The sequence below is a fragment of the Giraffa tippelskirchi genome, chromosome 6 (genome assembly GCF_054371585.1).
Source record: "Giraffa tippelskirchi isolate mGirTip1 chromosome 6, T2T-mGirTip1v1.2.pri, whole genome shotgun sequence".
Taxonomy (NCBI): Eukaryota; Metazoa; Chordata; class Mammalia; order Artiodactyla; family Giraffidae; genus Giraffa; species Giraffa tippelskirchi.
This window is the reverse complement of record NC_137280.1, coordinates 31,636,888-31,659,990: the sequence shown is the minus strand read 5'-3', so window position 1 is coordinate 31,659,990 and position 23,103 is coordinate 31,636,888. Positions and strand designations below refer to the sequence as shown.

At 41.4% G+C, this 23,103-nt stretch overlaps 1 protein-coding gene across 1 annotated transcript in view; it reads left to right on the top strand.

Moving 5' to 3' along the window:
• The window catches only part of LOC145511662 (uncharacterized), a 703,222-nt gene that overhangs the window by 570,678 nt on the left and 109,441 nt on the right, over positions 1–23,103 (top strand). The window contains exon 6 of the mRNA XM_081505273.1: positions 15,094–15,308. The gene's annotated coding sequence lies outside the window, so the exon portion shown is untranslated. The remainder of the gene's footprint in view (positions 1–15,093; positions 15,309–23,103) is intronic.

Here is a 23,103-nt window from a genome sequence, read left to right as displayed (position 1 = left end):
TCTTGCTAAGCAACTTGCTTTTACTACATTTTAAGCTAGGATGTTACATGTGGACAAATCTCAATCAAAGAGCAGATGTTTTCTTATGCTTCTATAAATCAATGTGGCTTATTATTCTCAACTTTCTGTTAATATGCACTGTGTTACAAATACATTCCCCAGGCAAGGACTCAGCTATATTTTTAATGGGGAAGAAGGAATGACTTTCACTGCAGCCAGATTAAAAACAGCAGTCCTTCTCTCTTTCATCTCTCAACAAACAATTCATGCAGAAATCAATGAAAAGTCTGCAGAGTCAAATTGTTTAGGGATCAGTTAGTCATACTGTTGGATAGTCAGACTCCCATAAATGTGATTCCAACATAAAAACAAAAGCAATAGTAATAATTATAATTTCCCAGGGTCGTAAGTGCTTTGCATGATGAAAAATTCTTTCACAAGCTTTGCAGACTTTTCTCCTATCAGCTAGTTTTTAAGTTAGGCAAAGAGGGTATAGTGAAGGGTTTGGCAAACTTTTTCTATGAAATGGCTAAGTAGTAAATATTTTAGGCTTGTGGGCCAGATGGTCTCCCCCTCAATCTCTTTTGGAGCACAAAAACAGCCACAAACAATATGTAAAGATACAGGTATGTCTGTGTTTCCCCCAACATGTTATTTATGGATGCTGAGATTTGAATTTCATCTGATATTTTTTCTTTTTTTTACAATTTTTTAAAATATTTATTTATTTGGCTGTGTCAGATCTTTAGTCATGTGGGATCTCTCGTTGCAGCGCACAGACTCTCTGATTGTGGTTACAGCATGCAGGCTCTCCAGTCGTGGCACACAGGCTCTGGAATGTGCGAGCTCGGTAGTTGCACCAAGGCATGTGGGATCTTAGTTCCCCATAACTGTGTGCATGCATGCTAAGTCACTTCAGTCATGTCTGACTCTTTGTGACCCTGTGGACTGTAGTCCTCCATACTCCTCTGTCCATGGGATTCTCCAAGCAAGAATACTGGAGTGGGTTGTCATGCCCTCCTCCAAGGGGATCTTCCTGACCCAGGGATCTCTTGGCAAGTGGGTTCTTTACCACTAGCACCACCTAGGAAGCCCCTTAGTTCCCCAACCAGGGATCACACCCACGTCCCCTGCATTGCAAGGTGTATTCTTAACCACTGGACTGCTAGGGAAGTGCCTTCATCTGATCTTTATATGTCACAAAATATCATTCTTCTTTTTATTCAACCATTTAAGGATATAAAAAATAGTCCTAGCATATAGACCATATGAAAAGAGGAGGTAGACTGGATTTCACCTATGAGCCAGAGTTAGCCAACTCCAGGGCTTCCCTGATAGCTCAGTTGGTAAAGAATCCACCTGCAATGCAGGAAACCCCAGTGCAATTCCTTCCTGGATTGGGAAGAGCTGCTGGAGAAGATATAGGCTACCCAGTCCAGTATTCTTGGGCTTCCCTTGTGGCTCAGCTGGTAAAGAATCTGCCTGCAGTGCTGAAGACCTGGGTTCGATCCCTGGGTTGGGAAGATCACCTGGAGAAGGGAAAGGCTACCCACTCCAGTATTCTGGCCTGGAGAATTCCATGGATGGTATAGTCCATGGGGGTCACAAAGAGTCTAACACAACTGAGTGACTTTCACTTTGTGGTTATAATGCTTTCCTCAATCTACAGATGAGATTCTGTAGCTCAGAAGTTGAAATGACTTGTGTCTGAAATCACACAAGATGACACCAGTATTAGGTGTCTAGGCCATGTCATCTGACCAGAAGTCTATGCCCTGGCTTTCCAGCAATGCCTCCCTACATTGGTAAACATCTAAGAGTAGCTGCCAATTTTCTAAGCAAGGAACGCTACACCCAACATGAAGAAGGGCATCTGAAAGAAGATCAAAGAATCACAACATTTCATCTTCCCCCAAAAGGCTCTTGGGTGGTCTGTGACATCTCCCCAAAACTAAACGCAAAAATGATGTGTGGGTTTTCATTAACAAAGACTCCCTCCTTGATCAGACTTTAGCCCAGCTCCTCTGGATCTTCTCCTCAATTAGACCTCATTCTTGGCCTGCAGCCTTTGGCCTGCCATGCCCAGTTTTAGGGAGGGGAGGGAAAGGAAGATTGAGCTTGTGCTGGGATCTACCCAGTCTTCTAGTCAGGATGGTAAACTCATCCTCCAAAGGGACTGAGAGTGTTGAAGGCCCAATGGCACAGAGCCCTGACTTTGGCCAGAAGCCTTTACCCTAATAGTTACCACCATGGTGTTGGAAAATGAGCATTGATGGGGACAGCAGCAGAACTAACTGGTTAGCATCAACTTGGATGACAGTGATGGAGGCCAGGGAGGAGATTGGGAGAAGGGGGATTCCAGAATCACCCTGAACCTGAAGGGTTCCCCTTGATAGGATTGATTTTATCGTTCATGGTCAGATGCTACACTATCATTTGAAAACGGGGCTTGGTAATATGGAGAATGCACTAATATCCTTCATAGTGGGCTTAAGTAAACACAAACAGGGCTTTCTAGAGATATTGCTCAGGTACATGGAGGATGAACAGACTGCACAGACTGTGGGTACACTGCACAGCTATGTGAAGACAAATCATTACTTTCCTGACACATTTGATGTTTGATCTCCCAGGCTACTACGGCTTATGGGCATTGAATTATTGTAAAAGTCCTGACTAGTCAGATCACTGAGAAGAGCATGTCCATGATTAGGGTCTGCAGATCATTCTTCATTTATTTCTGTGTTAAGTTTGAGTCTTTTCCTTGAATGGCAGAGCTGCTTCACTGACTCCTTTTATTAGCCATTCCTTCTACTTCACTGTTTTCCCAAAACAGGCTTCCCTAGACCATGCTGTCAGCTTTTTGTGTTTTAAGTAATCCACCCACCCACCTGTTAATGGCAAGTTTATGCCATGTAGCATGATATAAATTTTTAAAGGTCAAGAAATTAGTTCCAGCCAATAAAAATCTTAATGATATCTGGTGGCCTCTATCAGGACAATGAACTATTTTGGAGTCTGATAATATTATTTTAATAAGGAGAAATGCTTAGACATGTTTAGAGCCTACATAAGTGAATTTGGGTATCAGGGCTGTGTGTGTGTACACATGTGTCAGGGAGTGGGGAGGAGTGAAAATGGTGTGGTCCTTCTCTTGGTCAGAAGGGGGCGACAGAGGATGACATGGTTGGATGGCATCACTGACAGTGGACTGTGAGTTTGAGCAAACTCAGGGGAAGCCTGGTGTGCTGCAGTTCACGGGGTTGCAAAGAGTTGGACATGACTTAGCGACTGAACAACAATTCTCTTGGTCATGCCCAAGAGATCCTCTAATTAACCTTGGCCTTGCTTCGATCTATGTCTCTCTGGAGACCTGACTGCTACCACACACTGAAAAAACAGAGACAGTTGCTAGAATCTCCTGACTCTATTTCTGGATTGGCCTGACCAGAGATTGTTTTTCCCCTGTGTTGACCCTTAGTCTTTTCCCTTGGTCAGAGTTTTGTCCTTGACCTTCATCTGCCTCCAGTCAGATTTGGATCCAAAGCCTAGTCTCCAGACCCACCTCTCACCCTCAGCTGCAGAAGGGGCTGGATGAACTTCCCTCCCCTCTATTGCATGTATTCCTCTTCTCACTTAAGATTTAGCCCCCTTCTCTTTTTAGGGAACTTACATTTGAACTTTCTTGTCCATAGCATACTCTACATTAGGCCCTAAGGGCAGGCATCAGTTTTTTCAGGTAGATGCTGATACTACAGACATTCAATCAGTAAAACTAAAAACAAGCTTTCAGTTGCATTGTGCTTCTATTCTGCAGTGTGTTTGGTAAGTTACAGGACAGAGGTAAATCTTATATTCTACCTGTCTGAAGGAAAATACAAGCTAGAGCTGGGAGGTCAACATGAGCGTGCATTAGAATGTATATGTGTGGATTCAATCATAGGGTAACTGATCTACATCTTACAACCACAAATATAGGTAGAATTCCTTTACGCTTTTTCCTTATGCCTTTATACCCCAAACCCTAGTGAATGTCCTTACGGAAGGACATATTTACATACATTCTCTATTACACTCATTCATATTAGTGGTCATTTCATTTTTTTCATTATCTCGACATTTCATGTGGGATGCTCAAATGGCTCTCACAAGTCCTATTGAACTGAAACAATAATGATGATCACAATAGGGTGAGAATGCACAGAACGTAGAAAAGAAATGCTGGCTAACTGAAGAAGTAGCAAACAAGGAATGCAGATTTGAAGTGACATTTGGGATCCGAATCAAAGTAATATCCTAAAAGGAGCGGAAGAGGGGACCCTGCTGGCCCTGTGACAGCTGTTGAGGGGATCAGAAGTCACTCTGTGCAGCCCAACAAATGCTGCTATGTTTGGGGGAGCCAATTTAGGATGTGCTTCAGTAGCTGTAATTTAAGAATAAGGGCATTGGGATTTGAAGCTGAGCTCTCCACATGCATATAATAACCAAGGAGATTTCTATCTGAACTGCAGAACCTTGGGCTCATGCCACAGCTTTTCTATTCTCTGTCATCTTTTTGCAATTAGAGAGAAGATCGCATATGAAAAAATGATCACCCACCAGCCCTATCTGAAAAGCATCAGCTCTGAGCCCCTATGTTAGCTTTTTAAGTTCTGCTCCCTGGAGAGGGACCGGTAACTGGGCATTTCCAAGCACTGATTGAAGCTCATTAACACCAAAGTGGTTCTGTAGTTCAATTTTGCCCACCCCATTTCACAGATGGCCAAATTAAGGTCCAGTGAGGTTAAATAGTTGGCACGGTCTCCTAGAGACTGAATTTCAAGGACCTTGAACTGGAGATCAAGGTCTGCCTTTTCCTCACCAAAAGCTATTTTTTTCCTCCCTCATCAAAACATTTGGAGAGAATCAGAGTTAAGTTTAAAAAAAAATGCAGTAGGAGTCTTAGGGCTCTGAATAAAATGCTCTGCAGAATCCACATGAGATTTGATAGCAAACATTTTCTGTCGAACTATCAAAAATAGACTCTTGTGACTCTGACTAGCTCTGGATAAAACTCTTTCCCTTCTCCTCTGCAATCTTTTACCATTTTCCTGGCATGCTTCATATCTAAGTAATATTTTCTGTAGTTCTGACCATTTTAATCCTTTCCCTCCGTTGTTCTACTCTCACCACTCTCACCAAGGTGAAAGGGGAAAAATTTTCTCACCAGTCATACTTAGTAACTTGTTGAGTATTGTTCAGTCCAACAAGGCAGGGATTTGAGCATTGTCCTGTCTATTTGCAACATTATCATTGTCGGTAATGATGAATTGGATTCTATTTAGAATTGCACATCATTTGCTCTTATCAGTTGTCTCACCTACAAAATGAGGTTCCCACCCATAGGGCTGTTTGAAGGTTATATTCGATATTCCTGGTGATACAGTGGGTAAGAATCCACCTGCCAATGCAGGGGACACTGTTCAATGCCTGGTCCAGGAAGATTCCACATGCTGCAGAGCAACTAAGCCAATGTGCCACAACCACTGAGCCTGTGCACTAGAGCCCTAGGGCTGAAACTACTGAAGCCCTGGCACCCTAGAGCCTGTGCTCTGCAACAAGAGAAGCCACCACAGTGAGAAGCCCGTGTGCCACAACTGGAGTAGTTCCAGCTCGCCGCAACTAGAGAAAGCCCATGCGCAACAAGAAAAACCCAGCGAACCCAAAAGTAAATACATTTAATTAATTTTGGCCACCTGATGCAATTCATTTGGCCACCTGATGGGAAGAACTGACTCATTTGAAAAGACCCTGATGCTGGGAAAGATTGAAGGCAGGAGGAGAAGGGGATGACAGAGGATGAGATGGTTGGATCACATCACCGACTCAATGGGCATGAGTTTGGGTAAACTCCGGGAGCTGGTGATAGACAGGGAGGCGTGGTGTGCCACAGTCCGTGGGCTCGCAAAGAGTGGGACACAACTGAGCAGCTGAACTGAACTGAATTAATTTCAAAAATCTGATGGTATATGTAAAGTATTTAGCAGCACATCTGCTATACACTAGGCATCTTTCAAATATGTATTATTTTTAATGAACCTTTCATGGATGCAATATGGTAGAAAGAGCATAAAGTTAGAATTAATGCAGAGATTTGTGTTCCAGTTGTGGATCTGACATTGAATGCCCATTTGTGTAACTCCAAAAAACCTCCTTCTCTGTCTACCATGGGAACCAATCCCTGTTCAGTCTCCTCAAATTTATAGAAAGGATCAAATATGCTGGTAGTTTTCAAGTACATTTGAAAACATTTAAAGTTTATACACACAAGTGTGTGTAATTATTTTAGTCATTCATGCTATTGCTGTGTGTGATAACAATGAGTTCATTCCCTTCATATTGGAGGGTGTGAGTCATGGTAGGATAATGTAGCAGACTTGGGCTCCAGACAGAATGGAATTCAATTCTAGTTCTACCACTGACATCCTCTGAGACCTTGGGAGTGTCATGAACCTTTCAGAACCTTGATTTGAACATATATTGAGTGGGGATAATAAGTAGTAGTAAAAATCGCTCAGTCATGTCCAGCTCTTTGCATCCCCATGGACTGTAGCCCACCAGGCTCCTCTGTCCATGGAATTCTCCAGGCAAGAATACTGGAGTGGGTAGCAACTCCCTTCTCTAGGGGATCTTCCTGACCCAGGGATTGAACCCAGGTCTCCTGCATTGCAGGCAGATTCTTTTCTGCTGATCCACCAGGGGATAATAAAGTCCATAGTAATAGAGTTCCTAGAACAGCTTGGTTAGGGCTAAGGCTCAGACATCCCAGAATATGAATCTGGACAACACTGCCTTTGTTTTCTGTGTGCATCCTCTCTTTGCCTGAGACACAGAGAAAACTTGAATCCAGTCTACAACTAGGGGTTAAATATACACAGTTATGATTCTCTGACTGGACTGGTATGGGTGGAAGTCAGATTCTAGAAAAAGAATATTGAACCCCTAGAGAGAAAAATCTTAGCAAGAAAGAGCCACTACAATTGACCACTAAAAACAGAAGGCTTTTCATTTCATCCTGAAATGAGATTCAGAGATAATAGGACCTATCTACATACGTAATGTTTTTTTTTAAATCAATAAAATGGCCTACCTATAATACAAAGAAGTAAAAAGGAAAGTAATTTATAATAAAATCCTTTGCACTTCATAAAGTAACAGCTGGGAGGTGATAATACTGGGAAATTAAATGAAATAAGCAGAAGCTTGTACCTTTTTATAGAATCACACTGCTACAATCCAGCTGACCCACAAGTCTGTAATATTGGCAACTAACACTTCACAAGTAGTGTTGCCACAGGTGATGTAATTTTCTGAGCTAAACAAATCCTAATGATGTTATGAAAAGACAAAATGTAATGTTCTCTCAGTTTATATAGTTGAATTGTAACTCCTGCTGAATTCTTAGAAAATTCAATGTATATTAAAAGAATGCATTGTGCTGACAAAAATAAGTTATTGCTAGGCTTGGAAAATGATAAATAGGCTTTCTTTATCTAATAAATGTCCAGGTGGACTTTCAAAAGTTAGACGGGTATGGGACAATTCATTTGGGGCAGGAGTGTAACACATATCACAAGATTTCCAATATTTCTGCCCCAACCACCAAGAGCTTCCATAGTCATTGTAATAACCAAAACAGTTCCATGAATTTCAAAAACACTCTTTAGGAGGTGGTATCCTCCCCATAGAAAATGATTGTTCCAATGAGTCAGTACAGTCTGACCAAAATTTAAAACTATAGTAATCAAGTAACTTCATAATCTATCCCTTCCTCTGGGCTTCTGTCTCATCCTAACAATCGCAGACCACTGTCCCTCTTTCTGTCTCTATTTTTATGTTAAATGATCTTCTTAGATTGTGCTCTAAACACATTGAGATCATATTTAGCAAGAATACTGTGCCTTTTCTCTGACTCGTGCATCTTCCATGATCAGTGGGTATCAGGACCCAACTTGTCAGTAATTCTAGTCCCATTTCACAGAGGAGAAGCCTGAGGAAATGAATGCAGATAATTCACCCAAGGTCATGCCATAACCTGTTTGTAGGGATTGACTAGACTCTGTATCTTTCAGATCTGACCACTGAACCCCTGTTCCACCCACTTCCCTCATAGACCTGTGACTTCATTAGCCCTTTAAGGAGGAGTGGGTAGGGGCTTCCCTGGTGGTTCAGTGGTTACGACTTTGCCTTCCACTTATAGGGGCCACAGTTTCAATCCCTGGTTGGGGACCTAAGATCTCACATGCCTCGGGGGCCAAGAGAAATAAAACATAAAACAGAAACAATATTATAACATATTAAATAAAAACTTAAAAAAAAAAGAGAGAGAGTGGGCCAGCAGGTAAAACCGCAGTCACTGTTTGGCTCTTTGTCAGCTTGTCTGGTAAGAAATCAGTGATGGAGGAGGAGACTCCCCATATGGGTTTCCATTCATCCAAGCTCTTGCCCTCCATCGTGTGCGTGATTAATTGCACCCTAGCTCTTAGAGAACTGCTGGCCACCACCAAGGCTGCGACTCCAGTGAGTGCAGATCCATCATGGAACCTGCTTAAGAGGAGGAGCGGATGATGAACACATCCAAATATGCTGAAGCAGGGTCAAACCACAGACTCATTCAGCCCGGCAACAAGCAGTGTACCAGGTTTCCCATCTCCCTCCTTTGCAGAGATGTGGCCGAGAGTGTAATAAAAAGTAATGATGTGGAAGAAAGCATGCTGTTGCCTTCCAAGGGTCAAGTCAGTACAATTTGTGCAAGGTCCTGACATTTTAACTCTTTTCCAGTAGAGAAATACTGAGCTGGAAAAAAATGCAGTGCCCAAAGGAAAAAAAAAAGACACAAGCCAGGGTCACTTCACACAGTTTAAAATAGATCCCATATGAAGCATCCCAATATATCATGAAGATTGCTTTACAGAGCAGGAAAGGAAGCTTGGGGGGACTGCCACCCAGCACCACCTCCGTGAGTGACGATGGACTCACTCTTCTTAATCACCGTGGGCCGTTCTCGTGAGCAGTTATACATCAGCTCTCACTTCTGGAAAAGCCATTTTCTAATGGAGCAGCTGGGTTCTTGCTAATTCTGACAAAGAGACCTATCATTTCATGAAGTGAGTCAAAGGATTTATTCAGTGTTTTCAGAAGGAGAAGGGCACAGTGCCTACTTGGAAACGCACATCATACAGCAGGTAAAGAAGATGGCAATTTGTAAAAGCATTTTCAAAACCTCCAAACAACTGATGTATTCCTGAGGGCTCTAAAATGATAAGTGGAAGTTTGCAGCCTCCAAATTGCAATGGTTGTAGCTGTGACCTCCTTGGAGAGAAAAGGGGGCTTTTAAAGGCTTCACTGGAGACTTTATTCTGGTATTATTATCCCCCAGATGGTAACCTAGCTTTTAAGAGCCACTGTGTGCGTGCGTGCATACATGCAAAGTCACTTCAGTCGTGTCCGACTCTTGTGACCCTATTGGCTGTAGGCCTCCAGGATCCTCTATCCATGGGGTTCTCCAGACAAGAATACTGGAGTGAGTTGCTGTGCCTTCCTCCAGGAGATCTTCCTGACACAGGGATGGAACCCACATCTTCGTGTGTCCTGCATTGCAGGCAGATTCTTTACTGCAGAGCTACTGGGGAAGCCCTTAATCTTAGTTAACCCACCCTAAAATCCTGTGAAACTATCTAATATGATGCTAATCAGTAAAATTCTCCAGTCTTTTAAATTAAGATGTATGTTTCTATTAATAAAAGCCCTTTTTAAAAATTTTCAGTAAGGTCCACATGGATGGGAATTTAACTATCTCCATGAAGGCAGCACATTAGGATCGAGATTTATTAATCTTTTTGCTATTCTGTGCTCTACTTGTAAAAGAAATGGAGCTGGGATAGTTTTCTAATCCAATAGGGAATGTTGCAAGGGTAATGATCTTAGAATAACACAGTCTTATTTTTAGCAATGAACATTGTGTTTTTAGGTGAAGATTTATTGCATTCATTCATTCAGCAGATACTTGTTGTGTACCCATGCCAGGCACTTTGCCAGGTAGTGGGGACAGAACGGTCAGCATGTTTGCCCAAATACCTACAAGCTATTGGGCCATCCTACTAAACCAGACAGAAAAAGAAAATTAGGAAGAATAAGGTCAGACTGTTTTGAAGACATTGAAAATAATCACAATCAGCAGGATCTAGTGATTAATGAGGCAATTCCACAGAAAGATGGGACACATGAAATGGTAGCACCAGAGGTACATCAAGATGCATTTTTGAATAATTACGGCAATTAAAACACCTGAAATAAAACTTGAAGGATACAGAAGGAGAGCATGAGAAAATATCCTGATGCTTTTCTAGTCTTCACTCCTCCTCCCCCGCCTCCCCCAACACCCCTTCCCACCCCCGGCCCAGCCATCTGATTCTTGTTCCAATAATTATCCACTTACTAGCCTCCTGACAGCAAATCTGATGAACACGTTCAATCAATTCTTTCCATTCTGGTCAGTCACACTGAACATACGCAGTGTGACTGCCCTTGGGAAAGAATGATGCACCAAGGTCAAATGAGCCTGAAAGATCTGTGGCCTGCAGAGCCATTCTCAGATCCTGATCCTTTTGGCTTCTTAATCGTAAAGATAGAGAGGGACCATCTGCAGTACTTTCCAAGGTCATCCTCCTTGCTGGGCTTGGGAATTGATGTCCATCACCATGAAACTGTGCCAACTCAGACTCCTCAAAAGGGCTCTCAGATTCTGAACCTCCTGGACTACATAGGACCTCAAAGCATTTTTATAAATATTATTTACATCCTCTTCCCTCTGTTTAGGGAGGGATTGGGGAATAGAGCTTGAGCTTTGGACCAAATCCAGGACCTGTCACTTAATAGCCTTCTGGTCTCAAGCAGGTTACTTCACTAGCTGAGCCTTGCTCTCCTCATCTATAAAGCAGAGCAAACTCAGCTACACTCAACAGGTCATTGTGAAGATTAAATACAGCAATACTTGGGAGGATACTTTCACAGACCTCGGCATCTAATTTTCCAGACATGCTTAAAGTACCCATCCCCCCACTTCCCTCCCACAAAGGGAAACTGAGGCCCTGTAGTCTCTGCAGTTTCGCAGTATGATGTCTGTGTTGATGCTCTGGGATGCCACCTTCCACTCATCCACAATGATTGGACCAAAGTCGTCATCTGACCCCAAAGCAGACAATGCATAGGCTAGTCAGCAGCCATAGCCCATTGGCGCAATTCAAAAACAAGCATACAAATTAGCGAGCCGGGCTGATCAAATTCTTCTCTCTGGATTTTTAGATTTGGAGAAAGAGGAGGATGAAATAGTTAACAATGAAGGAGAAGGTTTAAAAAAAGAGCAAGAGGGCTGTTTTGGTGGTATGACATGCCAAAATCATGGATAGGCATGCTTTATGAACAAGCAGAAAACAGAATGGAGACTAAGAAAGACATCTATAGAAAGAAGAGAACAAAGCAGACCTGCAGAAAAAGAGAATGAAAAACGGATACAACTTTCTCTCAGTTCCTGAGTTTTCTGTTCTGATTCCATTTCCAGTCTATGGGAACCCTTAGAACAGCTTATTTTATTGAGATAACTTGGGTGGAACAAACGAGGTCTGATTAGGCACTCAATAAGTGTTACTTCCCTTGTCTTATTTACTTGTCTGGTTGGTTGTCTCATCACTTATTCATGCATCCTTCCCTGGTGACTCAGGCAGTAAAGAATCCACAGTGTAAGATACCTGGGTTCGATCCCTGGGTTGGGAAGATCCCTTGGAGAAGAGAATAGCTACTCACTCCAGTATTCTTGCCTGGAGAATTCCATGGACAGAGGAGCCTGGCGGGCTACAGTTCATAAGGTCGCAAAGAGTTGGACACGACTGACTAACACTTTCATTAAATTATGTATTAAATAATTCTTGACCACCTACTATGTTCCAGGTATATCATGTCTTCCATATTTATTCTGAGGGTTTAACTTGTAACCTTCCCAAATGCTATTTTTGCATTTATCTGGGCATAGGAGAGAAAGACAAGACACATACGAGCGACTCTCATGGTGAGGGAGATATTTAGAGAATCAGTGGAAGGTGTATTAGATTGTCCCTGGGGGGAGGGGGGCGCCCTCTCTAATTCTGAGCAGCTGAGCCCAGAGAGCTTCCACATCAGCCCCAGAGCCCAGAGTAAACTACCTGGATAAAGTCAAAAACACTCTTTCTTCTATGTCTCTCCCAACATGCCCAGGCTCAGAGAGGGACCTTTACAACATCTTCCTCTCATCCTGTCCTCCATGGCTCATAAAAAGTCTCTTTTCTCCTGCTCACTCCTCAGACTTCCTCATATACCATCATCTGTCACAGGGATGTTGACAGCTCAGAATAAACCTGCTTTAATTCTCTGGATTAGTTTCCTCTGGGTTTAAGAAAGAAAGGGAGAAAATCTCAGTCTCTCTTAACCCAGAGGCACAAAGAGACAGTGTCAGAGATCTTGGGGAAACTGTCTGGCCTGAAGAGGTCTACCAGTTCAGGTTCACGTTAGTGTCCACATGTTAGACAGATGGCTCTCCTCGTGAATGGTGATTAGTCTTACACTCTGCATTGGCCATGCATTAGAAGAACTGCCACTGACAGCAGAATAGATGTCGTGGTCCGCCCCTGCAGAGGCCTGGGGTCCACACACCTCGGTCAGACACTCCAACCTGGTTCTTCAAAGATGCCACTGGAAGTGTGTGGCCTGTTCTCAGTATCTCCCCAGCCTGACAGATCCAGCCTGTGTAGCCACAGTAAGGCTGCACAAGCTGCCAGAACGTCAAACCTTTTCACTTTGGCCTGAAACGGATTATTAACAGGCTGGCTGAGTTTGTCATTGCCAAGTAACTAGAAACCTGACTTGGCAACAGGAGCCTCTTTGATTAATACCAAACAGGCAGTCAGTGAATCGTTCGATTAAATAGAGCTGATTTGGTGGATAGGTGAAAATCTCTCCAAGATAGGATGGGACAATAAAAGGAGAGCTTGGTGGAGAGAGAGAGGGAAATATGCTTTCAGGATTTTATCGATAGAGCAATTCACCTTTCCTGAATTCAGGCCATAAAAAGCACCCTCAGGAGATCCCTGCAGGCAAAACACGAGGCCCTTCCTAAGGGGGAAAGAGTGAAGTTAATGGTCTGAACTACCACCCTCCAGCATGCTTTATAAGGTCAAATTGTGGCTTCATCAAGCAAGCCTGGGCTGGCTTCCAATCACGCAGCTGAAAGAACGAAATTCTGCTTTTTCAAGACAAAAGAGGAGGATGAAGAAGGGAATATTGTCAGCGGGGAATTTAACTCCTGGCAGGTCACGAAGTGTTAAATCCTCTGCTGGATTCTCTGCCTTGTATTTGTTTGAAGCGTCTTGCTGATGGAGCCATAAGGAGCACAAGGAGAAACAGCAGGCAGTTCCCAGCTGGTGCTGAGGTGGGGCGAGCCTTTCCACCACGAGATGGCAGCACGAGCCTGCATTTGAAGCAAAGGCTGTACCTGAGGGCGGCAACCCACCCCCCGCCAACCGCCACCCCAAGAGGTTTTTATTCCCCTTGAATTTAAACCAATTGCATTACATCTTTTGTCTCCAGAAGGACAGAAATAGGTTTCATTCCTTCCCTCTAAATGATTTTAAGTTTTCTTTTGTTCAAGCTCTGCTCAAAAGAGAGAGCCCTATTTCAAGGGTTGACCTGCTTGAGACTTATATTAAGTGGGCCAAATGATTATACCCCAAAGACAAACATGTTCTCTGAAAGGCACTCTCCGTATTGTCAGGAGCAATGCTAGTGCTGCGTTAACCCGCCGACAGGCCGCCAGGGAGCCGTCATCTTCCCCCAGGGAGGTTTTAGCCTTCTCTCCAAACCCAATTGTTTGTTTATGGAACAAGAATCACCTGCTGTTACCTTCCTCTCAGGACTAGTTAGCATGTTTTAAAAGGCGATGAATTTGCCCTTTGGCTTCAAGATTCTATGACTAGATATTCCATTGCCTTTTCTTTTTTTTTTTTTTCCAAGTAATAGCATCACTTAATGAAGATACATAGCCTCAAATGTGTATTAGCTCTTTATTCAATAAATAAGCAATATTACTGTTTCCATGGTCTCCCTCCATACTGATTCCCTGTTGCTTGTAACAGCAGCCCCCAAAACACAGAAGAAGCCTCAGACATAGCTCGCTCTAACTTCCAGAGCTTTCTGTGTGCAGTTACACTCTGCTGAAAGCACTCCTGCCCCCTCTTCACTTGGCTACTGTCACTACCTCCTCTAGCTCTCAATCCAAGTGTCACTTCCTTTGCTAGGTATGTCAGTTGTCAAGGCCAAGTCCAGATGAGATGCCCTTCGTGTGACTCTTGTAACAGCCTAAACTTTCATCATTTCAGTCCTTCTAACATTATGGAATAACCTTAGGTTGATGAACAACCTTAGGTTGATGAAGCAGTGGTCTATCTCCCTTCCCCCATCGAAGAATGTAAGCTCCTCAACAGAGGCATTTCCACCTGGCTTAGCTTGCCCGACAGCCCATAGCATGAAGGTGCTTAATCAGTAGCTGCTGAATTAAAGAAAAAAAAAAACTGTAGAATTAAAATCATACTAAAATTTGTGAACTTACTTTTATAATTTGAAGAAATATTTTACTTTGGTAACCTATCTGCAGCCCTTGTGCTTATTCTCTTACCTCCTAATGTTTTTTATTCTTTTGTGTAATTTTCAGTGCACACGCAATGTGATGCAAAGCCTAATTTGCCTCTAATTACCAGCTCTAGAAGAATCTGCTGTGACCTTTAGCCTGCTGCAGTGAATTAAGATCACTTGTGTTCTGCTGCTTGTTTTGAAAGATCCAGTCTCCTTTCCCCTTGAAGTCTGCCTAGCCATGGCGTCAGCTAACCTTGCTGATTTGAAACTTCAGGCAGAGTTGTCAGGTTATTTGAAAAGCAGTAGACTTTTAAAATTCATAATAATAAGGGGCCAGCTCCCAATTTTGAGTTTAAGAAGTCTCAGCATATGTATTTGTTCACTCTGTTTTGCCAGCATGGAGGGATCTACCATTTGCCTTCCTGAAATGACTAGCTTGAAGAACTGCAAGGCGTGATTGTAGCTACATGAAGCTCGAAGCTTTGGGCTCCAGGCCCTGCAGGTCGCCACGTGGTGGATTACCTCGACCTGGATCCTGAGGATGTGGAAGCTATGCTGGAAACTCACCAAGGGCTTTGGTGCATCTGAAAGGATACATGGGAGACAAGGAGGTGAGTGGGGCTGTGAGAATGAAGGATACAGATACTGTCTACAAGGTTCAGCTTGGCAGAGAGCGTGCTGGTGTGGAATGGAGGAGTCTTGGTTGTGTTTGTAGCTTCAATTCATGGTGTTTGTGAGCTTCACGCTTCAGCTGCCTGGTGAGTGACTGATGAACTAAAGGCTGGTTTTTTTTGTTGTTGTTCGTTGTTTTCTTATTGGAACTTCAAGCTACTTGCTGGTCCGAGTAGTGAATACCCCCTTGTCTGGAAGAATGCAGCATGGTGCTACCCACGGTCTTCTATTGGGTTTGAGTTGCCTCGCAATTTCAAAAGTAGTGGGGTTGTCATGGCACCCCCAGGAATAGGAGACCAGTCTCCTTGTTTTTTTGGATGCAAATTCATCTTGAGAGAGCATGGAGCCAGGAAGAAAGAGATCATTTTGCTAGTTCTTGTGTATTACAAGGTGTTGTGGTTTTCAGTTTAAAAATATGGAGAATTCTGAGGCATTTGAGAATCAGTGTGGTGTGATGGAAACGGTTGAACTATGAGACAGAGGCCTAGGTGTGAATATTTCTCTGCTAACTTTGTGAGTCCTTGGGCAAAGCATTTACGGTTTCAGTTTCCTTATCAATAGAACAGATAATTATGTCTAGTTTAGAAGATAATAGTAGGATTTTTTAAATGATGTATATCGATGCTGCAAATGGATGAACCTTGGAAATACTATATTCAGTTCAAGAAATCAGTCAACGAAAAGGTCACGTTTTGCTTGCTTTTGCTGACATGGTGTGTCCAGAGCCAGCAAATCACAGAGACAGAAAGTAAATAGAGGTTGCCAGGGGCTGAGATGTTGGAAAGAGTGGAAAGTGACTGCTAAAGGGTATGAGGTTTCTTTTTAAGGTAATGAAAATGTTCTAAAACTAGATAGTGTGGAAAGTTGTACAGTTCTGTGAATATACTAAAAATCACTGAATGGTACACTTTTAAAAGGTGAAAACTATGGTATGTGAATTATATTTTAATGCAACTGTTGTTTCAAAAACTCTCTGCCACATTAGGAAAAAAACAACGTAAGTCAAGTATTTTGTATGTGGCACATAGTAGGTGTTCATAAATGTCTGATTCCTTTTTTTCATATTTTTCTTATTTTTCTATTAAGGGATAATAGATTGCCTTCTAGTAGTTTCAGGTGTGCAACATAACAATTCAATGTTTATATTATGAACTGATCACCACAGGTCTAGTTAATATCCATCATCTTATAGTTACAATTTTTTTTTCTTGTGATAATTCGAGAACTACTCTTTCAGCAAGTTTCAGATATGCAGTATAGTATTATTAGCCATGCTGTGCATTACCTCCCCATGACTTACTTATTTTATAAGTGTGTACCTATAAAAGTGTGCCTCTTTTGACCCCCTTCCCCCATTTCACCCACCCTTGCCCCTGACAACCACCAATCTGTTCTTTGTATTTATGAACTTGTTTCCTTTGTTTTCAGTTTAATGGGTTTTGGTCTGTTTGTCTGTGTGTTTGGATTCCACATATAAGTGAGATAATACAGTATTTGTCAACTCTGCCTTATTTCACTTAGCATAATGCCCCCAAGGTCCATTCATGTTTTCAAAAATGGCAAGATTTCACCTTTTTATGGCTGAATAACATTTCATTGTCTAGGCAGATAGATTAAATAGTTTGATAGCACATTATCTTTATCCATTCATTGGACATTTATGTTTCCATATCTTGGCTATTATAAATAGTGCTGCAGTGAACATAATAACACACATGTGCTCTCAAATTAGTGTTTTGTTTTCTTCAGGTAAATCTTAGAAGTGGAATTGATGGATCATACAGTAGTTTTGTTTTTCATTTATTTTTAGGAACCTATGTACTGTTTTCCGTAGCGGCTGACCGATTTACATTCCCATTAATGGTATATGAGAATTCCCTTTTCTCCATCTCCTCACCAACACTTGTTGTTTTTTGTCTTTTTGATAATAGCTGTTCTAACAGATGTGAGATCTTGTCTCATGGTTTTGATGTGCATTTCCTGGATAACTAGTGATGTTGAGCATCTTTTCATGTGTCTGTTGAGTATCTATATGTCTTCTTTAGAAATATGTCTACTTGGCTCTTTTTAAATCAAATTGTTTTTTTTTTTTATTGAGTTGTGTGAGTGCTTATATCTTTTCAATGTATCAGACATATGATTTGCAAAATTTTCTCCCATTTAGTAGGCTATCTTTTCATTTTGCTGATGGCTTTCTTTTTTGTGCAGAAGCTTTTTAATATAGTCCCACTTGTTTATTTTTGGTTTCAGCTTCAAAAAATCACCACCAAGACCTATATCAAGAACCTATGTTTTCTTCTAGGGATTTTATGGTTTCAGGTCTTATGTTCTTGTGTTTAATCCATTTTGAGTTAATATATGTGTGTGGCCTAAGATAGTAATCCAGTTTCATTCTTTTCTTGTGGCTGTTCAGTTTTCCCAACATCGTTTATTGAAAAGACTGTCCTTTCTCCATTGTGTATCCTTGGCTCCTTTATCATGAATTAATTGCCCATATATGTGTGTCTTATTTCTAGGCTCTCTATTCTGTCCCATTTATCTATGTTTCTGTTTTATGCCAATGTTATCCTGTTTTTATTACCATGGCTTTGGAATATAGCTTGAAATCAGAAGGCATAACGCCTCCAGCTTTGTTCTTCTTTCTCAAGATAGCTTTGGCTATTTGGGTCTTTTTTGATGATTCCATACACATTTTAGGATTGTTTGTTCTATTTCTGTGAAAAACGCCATTGGGATTTTTGACAGGAATTGCATTGAACTAGTAGATTGCTTTGGATAGTTTGACGTTTTAATCATATTAATTCTTCTAATATGAGCACAGAATATCTTTCCATTTACTTACATTTTCTTCAGTTTCTTACATTAATGTCTTTTACACATTAGTATATGGGTCTTTTACCTCCTAGGTTAAATTCATTCCTAGATATTTTATTCTTTGTGATATAACTGTAGATTACACTCAATCAAAGGAAGATGTTTTAGTTTCTCTTTCTAATAATTCATTATTACTGTATAGAAATGCAAACAATTAATATATGGATTTTTTTATTCTGCAACTTTACTGAATTCATGTATTAGTTTTAATGGTTTTTTGATGGATTTTCAGGGTATTCTGTAAGATCTTGTCATATGTGAATAATGACATTTTTACTTTTTCTTTCTAATTTTGAGTCCTTTTGTTTCTTTTTATTGCCTAATTGTTCTGGCTTGAACTTCCAATACCAAAGTGGCAACAATAAAGGGGCAAGAGTGAGCATCATTATCTTGTTCCTAAGAAGAAAAACTTTCAGGTTTTTTACTGTTGAGTATGATGTTAGCTGTGCAACTGCGATATATGACTTTTATTATGTTGAGGTATATTCCCACTATGCCCACTTTTTTGCATGTTTTTATCATAAGTGGTTGGTGAAGAACTTACTTTTTCAAAAAACCTAACTATGGATCCATTCTGTTATTTTCAACAGCTCTCACTTGACTTTTAATATATTGTTTTAACTGAGTGGAGGGGTTATAATTAGAAAACAGAGAATTGCGAAAATCTCTGAGTAACTCATGGGAATGCATCACAATATCATCTGCATTATATTTTTCTACAGGGTAAAAAATGTCTGAATAACATAGCTCACAGGATCAAGTAAATTCCCTGCTCAGCAGTTGATGAATTCTAAAATCTGGCCCTATCTTTACCTCCACCATCATTGCCCACTTGGTACTTTTTCTATCAGATAACTCTCGTTTTTCCAGACATACGCCAGTCTCCTCTCACCTTTGTGACATGTTCTGACCACTCCAATTTGAATGACTTCCTGCTGTCTCTCTATTCATGCAGTTCCCACTTAGCCTCACAAATGTGCTTAGGTCCTGTCTCTGCCAAGAAGCTTCTCCTCAGTATTGAAGCCCGCAGTGATCCCTCATCTCTGAAAGCCTACACCTGAGGGTCTGTATCCAGAGACTGTGACTTCTGAAATCAAAATCTCAGCTAGATTAAAATGGATTACGCTTGCATCCCAGAAAAGCCTCCATGCTAACTGGAAGTATAAACTGTTCATTCTGCAATTATTTCCTGCCATAAGCATACTCTCCCCAACCAAAACAGTAAGCTACACATAGAAACCTTTGTGTTATATGTTTTTGATATCCAGGAAGCTCGTTATTTGAGTCTCGGCATCAAGTAAGCACTCCATATGTTGATTTGTATGGAGCAAGCCACTCTATTCAATCTGTACATTGACTGATTCATACAAAAAAAAAAAAATCTATCATTGTTTAGCCTATTCCAAATCTTGGCCGTCTTATCGCAAGAACAGAGTTGGACCTAAGAATCTGAGAGGTCCCAAGCCTCTTCCTGGTCCCAGGAGGAGTTTGGGCTGTAACAGGAGTTCAGTGTCTCCCAGAGGGCAACACTCAAAGCATCTTAAAAGCAAGGGATGGAACAGCAGTGGATTGCATGGAGACAGACCAGAGGACACCTGAGATGCCTTTCCCCATCACTGCCCCAGCTCACAGATACAGATGTGTGAGAGTCTGCAGCATCCCTTCTGATTTAGGCAGTGACCCTGCCTGTTAGTGGATGGTCACTCCATTCTACTCCATTTTCTGAACACTCAATCAAAGGAAGAGTAAAGTATTCTGGCCATATTTCTAGAGAGCTCACAAATTAAAAACCTTAAGGTTTTCTGTAGTTCCCAAAGCAAAACCAGAAAAGCTGAAAGATGACTGGTATGATTAATACATTTATCAGCACTAGGACATTGTTATTTTATTGCTGGTATCAGAGTGACATCATTTTTCATAAAGACACCATAATTGTCTTTGAATATCATAAAAGGTGAAATTCATTCTCATGGTATTTTAAGAGAACATTGCAAAGGCTTCCATCAAAGGAACTAAATGATTTAGATGATAAAATATACTGGCTTTAAATTTCTGTCTGTAAACCAGGAGTGAAACCACAGAGAATTAGGCTTGAGATGAAGATTGTAATAACCTGGAATTAGTTGGGGCATCCCTCTAATCTCATTTTTTCGTGGACTACAACTATTCATTGGGAAATCTGTTTTCTTTCACTGGCCAATATTTCAGCTGTCTGCTTTCCAAATGAAAATACTAGAAGGGGGAAGAGATGAAGATACTAACTTAAATATGTCTTATTGGAGATGGCAGAAGCAACTCACTTCTCACTAAAGCACACAAAACTCAAGATATAAAGCAGCTTATATACATAAGACCTCTGCTCATAATATTTATCCTCTTGTCTGCTAAGTGATCAGAAATTCTTAAGGACAAATCCTAGAACCATCACATACAAATTCATTTTTAACAGGCTGAGATGATGAAAGCTGGACAAATATTTAGGAATTCCTTGCTATTATGTTATATGTTAAACTTCCTTCCTTTTCCACCCCCACCTCAATATGAACCCACTGGAAATTCCTTCTGCTGCCAAGAGCCTTAGAAAACCTTTACATTATTAATTTTTCCATAGATTTATCGTGTTTTGGAAGCCTCACAAGAAGCTGAGTGCAGAGTTTGAGGGCAATAAAACAGTCAGAACAAATAGCAAACCTTTCAGTTTGGCACTGCAGAATGGAGCATGCATCTGTGCATTCCTCTCCATGCGGCTAGAAGGCTAGAAATGTCTCAAATTTGGCCCTTGGTTTATGTTACTCTGGCAAATGGTCTTTCAGTTATTCTATGGGGAGAAGCCCTTTAGAAGAAAGGCAACATTCGAGGGGAAGGATGGGGGAAGGGACAGTTAGGGAGTATGGGATCAACATGTACACACTGCTACATTTAAAATGGATAACCAACAAGGACCTGCTGTATAGCTCAGAGAACTCTGCTCAATGTTATGTGGTAGCCTGGATAGGAGGAGAGTTTAGGGGAGAATGGATACCTGTATATGTGTGGCTGAGTCCCTTCACTGCTCCCCTGAAACTAGCACAACATTGTTAACCAACTATATGCCAATATAAAACAGCTTTTGAAAAGATTTAAAGAAAATAAAGGCAACATTACAGGCCAGTGATTCTCAATTTCCAAGTGCATAGATATCTTGCTAAATGCATATTCTGATTCATTAGGTCTATGTGTAAAGCCTAAGACTCTGCATTCCTAGCAAACTCCCAGATGATGCTCATGGTTCAGGTTCATGGACTACACTGCCCTGGTGGCTCAGTGGTAAAGAACCCACCTGCCAATGTAAGAGACATGGGTTCAATCCCTGTGTTGGGAAGATTCCCTGGAGAAGGAAATGGCAACCCACTCCAGTATTCTTGCCTGAAAAATATGGACAGAGGAGCCTGGTGGGCTACAGTCCATGGGGTCGCAAAAAGGAGTCGGATACAATTTAGTGACTAAACAACTTGCCCTATACCAGGCTTGGTTTCCAGCAATTTAATCAATGCTTATATTTGACTTAAAATAAATTTGAAATTAGTCCAACTCAAAATGTTTGTGAAATAAAATCCATTTGATTTCCATTTGAGGCCAGTATTTACTGAGGAATAAAATAGGTTATCAACAAACCGAGGGAATGAGGTGGGTGTAAAACAAAGAATTCCTTGGTCTTTTACTTAAGCATTTTTCATTCTCACTTTGCAACTGTATATTTTGCTTCCTTGTTAAAAGTAGCTAGTGCCAATTTTATCTTGCCTTTTTATTAACAAGCTTATCTTCACCAAGTACAAATCAGTCCCAGAAATGTCACTGCAGCTCATGTGCATCAGGCACAAGGATTAGATAGGGGAAAGCTTGGCATGGCCTGTTTTCTTTTGCTCACCCGAAAGGAATCTCATGCTCAGTTCCAAGTCAGATGTCATTTGGGGTGATATTATATAGAAATTCTAGTAATTAAACTCACTAAACTATGACCAGCTGGTATTAACCCTCTTGTTAGGTCACAAATTGCTTCCTTCTCTTTTGTGTGAAAATATATCTAAGAGCTCCTCTGTGTTCTGAATTAGTTATAAGTTCTCAGAAGAATGTCCTCCAAAGGCATGAGTTTGACATACCATAGTGATCAGAAAGGGATTTGTGTGGGTGTGTCTGCTGTCTGTGGGTTAATGCACAAACCGGGCTAAATGTGTTAAGACAAAACTTGTAAAGCTTGAATTTCAGATGTTGGTGCAGAAATGTTAGCATCAGAACCTAAAGAGAGCATCTTTCTTGGGGGATGGGGTGGGGGGGTGGTGCATAAGAAAGTAAGTTACCAAAAGATATGGTAAAGGCCAGAAAAGGTCAGAACAAATCCAAAATCCATTAAAAACTGGCATTGGAGACCATTTTGCCTTGTATCCCAGACAACACTTAAAAAATGAGGGTATTTACTAAGCACGGTGTCATATGCGTACTAGTCATAGAAGGTAATGACACCCCACTCCAGTACTCTTGCCTGGAAAATCCCATGGTTGGAGGAGCCTGGTAGGCTGCAGTCCATGGGGTCGTGAAGAGTCGGACATGACTGAGCGACTTCACTTCACTTTTCACTTTCGTGCATTGGAGAAGGAAATGGCAACCCACTCCAGTGTTCTTGCCTGGAGAATCCCAGGGACAGGGGAGCCTGATGGGCTGCCGTCTATGGGGTCGCACAGAGTCGGACACAACTGAAGCGACTTAGCAGTAGCCGCAGCAGTAGCATTCAACTGTAGTAGCACCAAAAGCAGAGTAGACTGATGTGCTCATTCAGCTAATACGTACGGATGGCTGCCTTCCACTAGGCATATAGCCACTGCC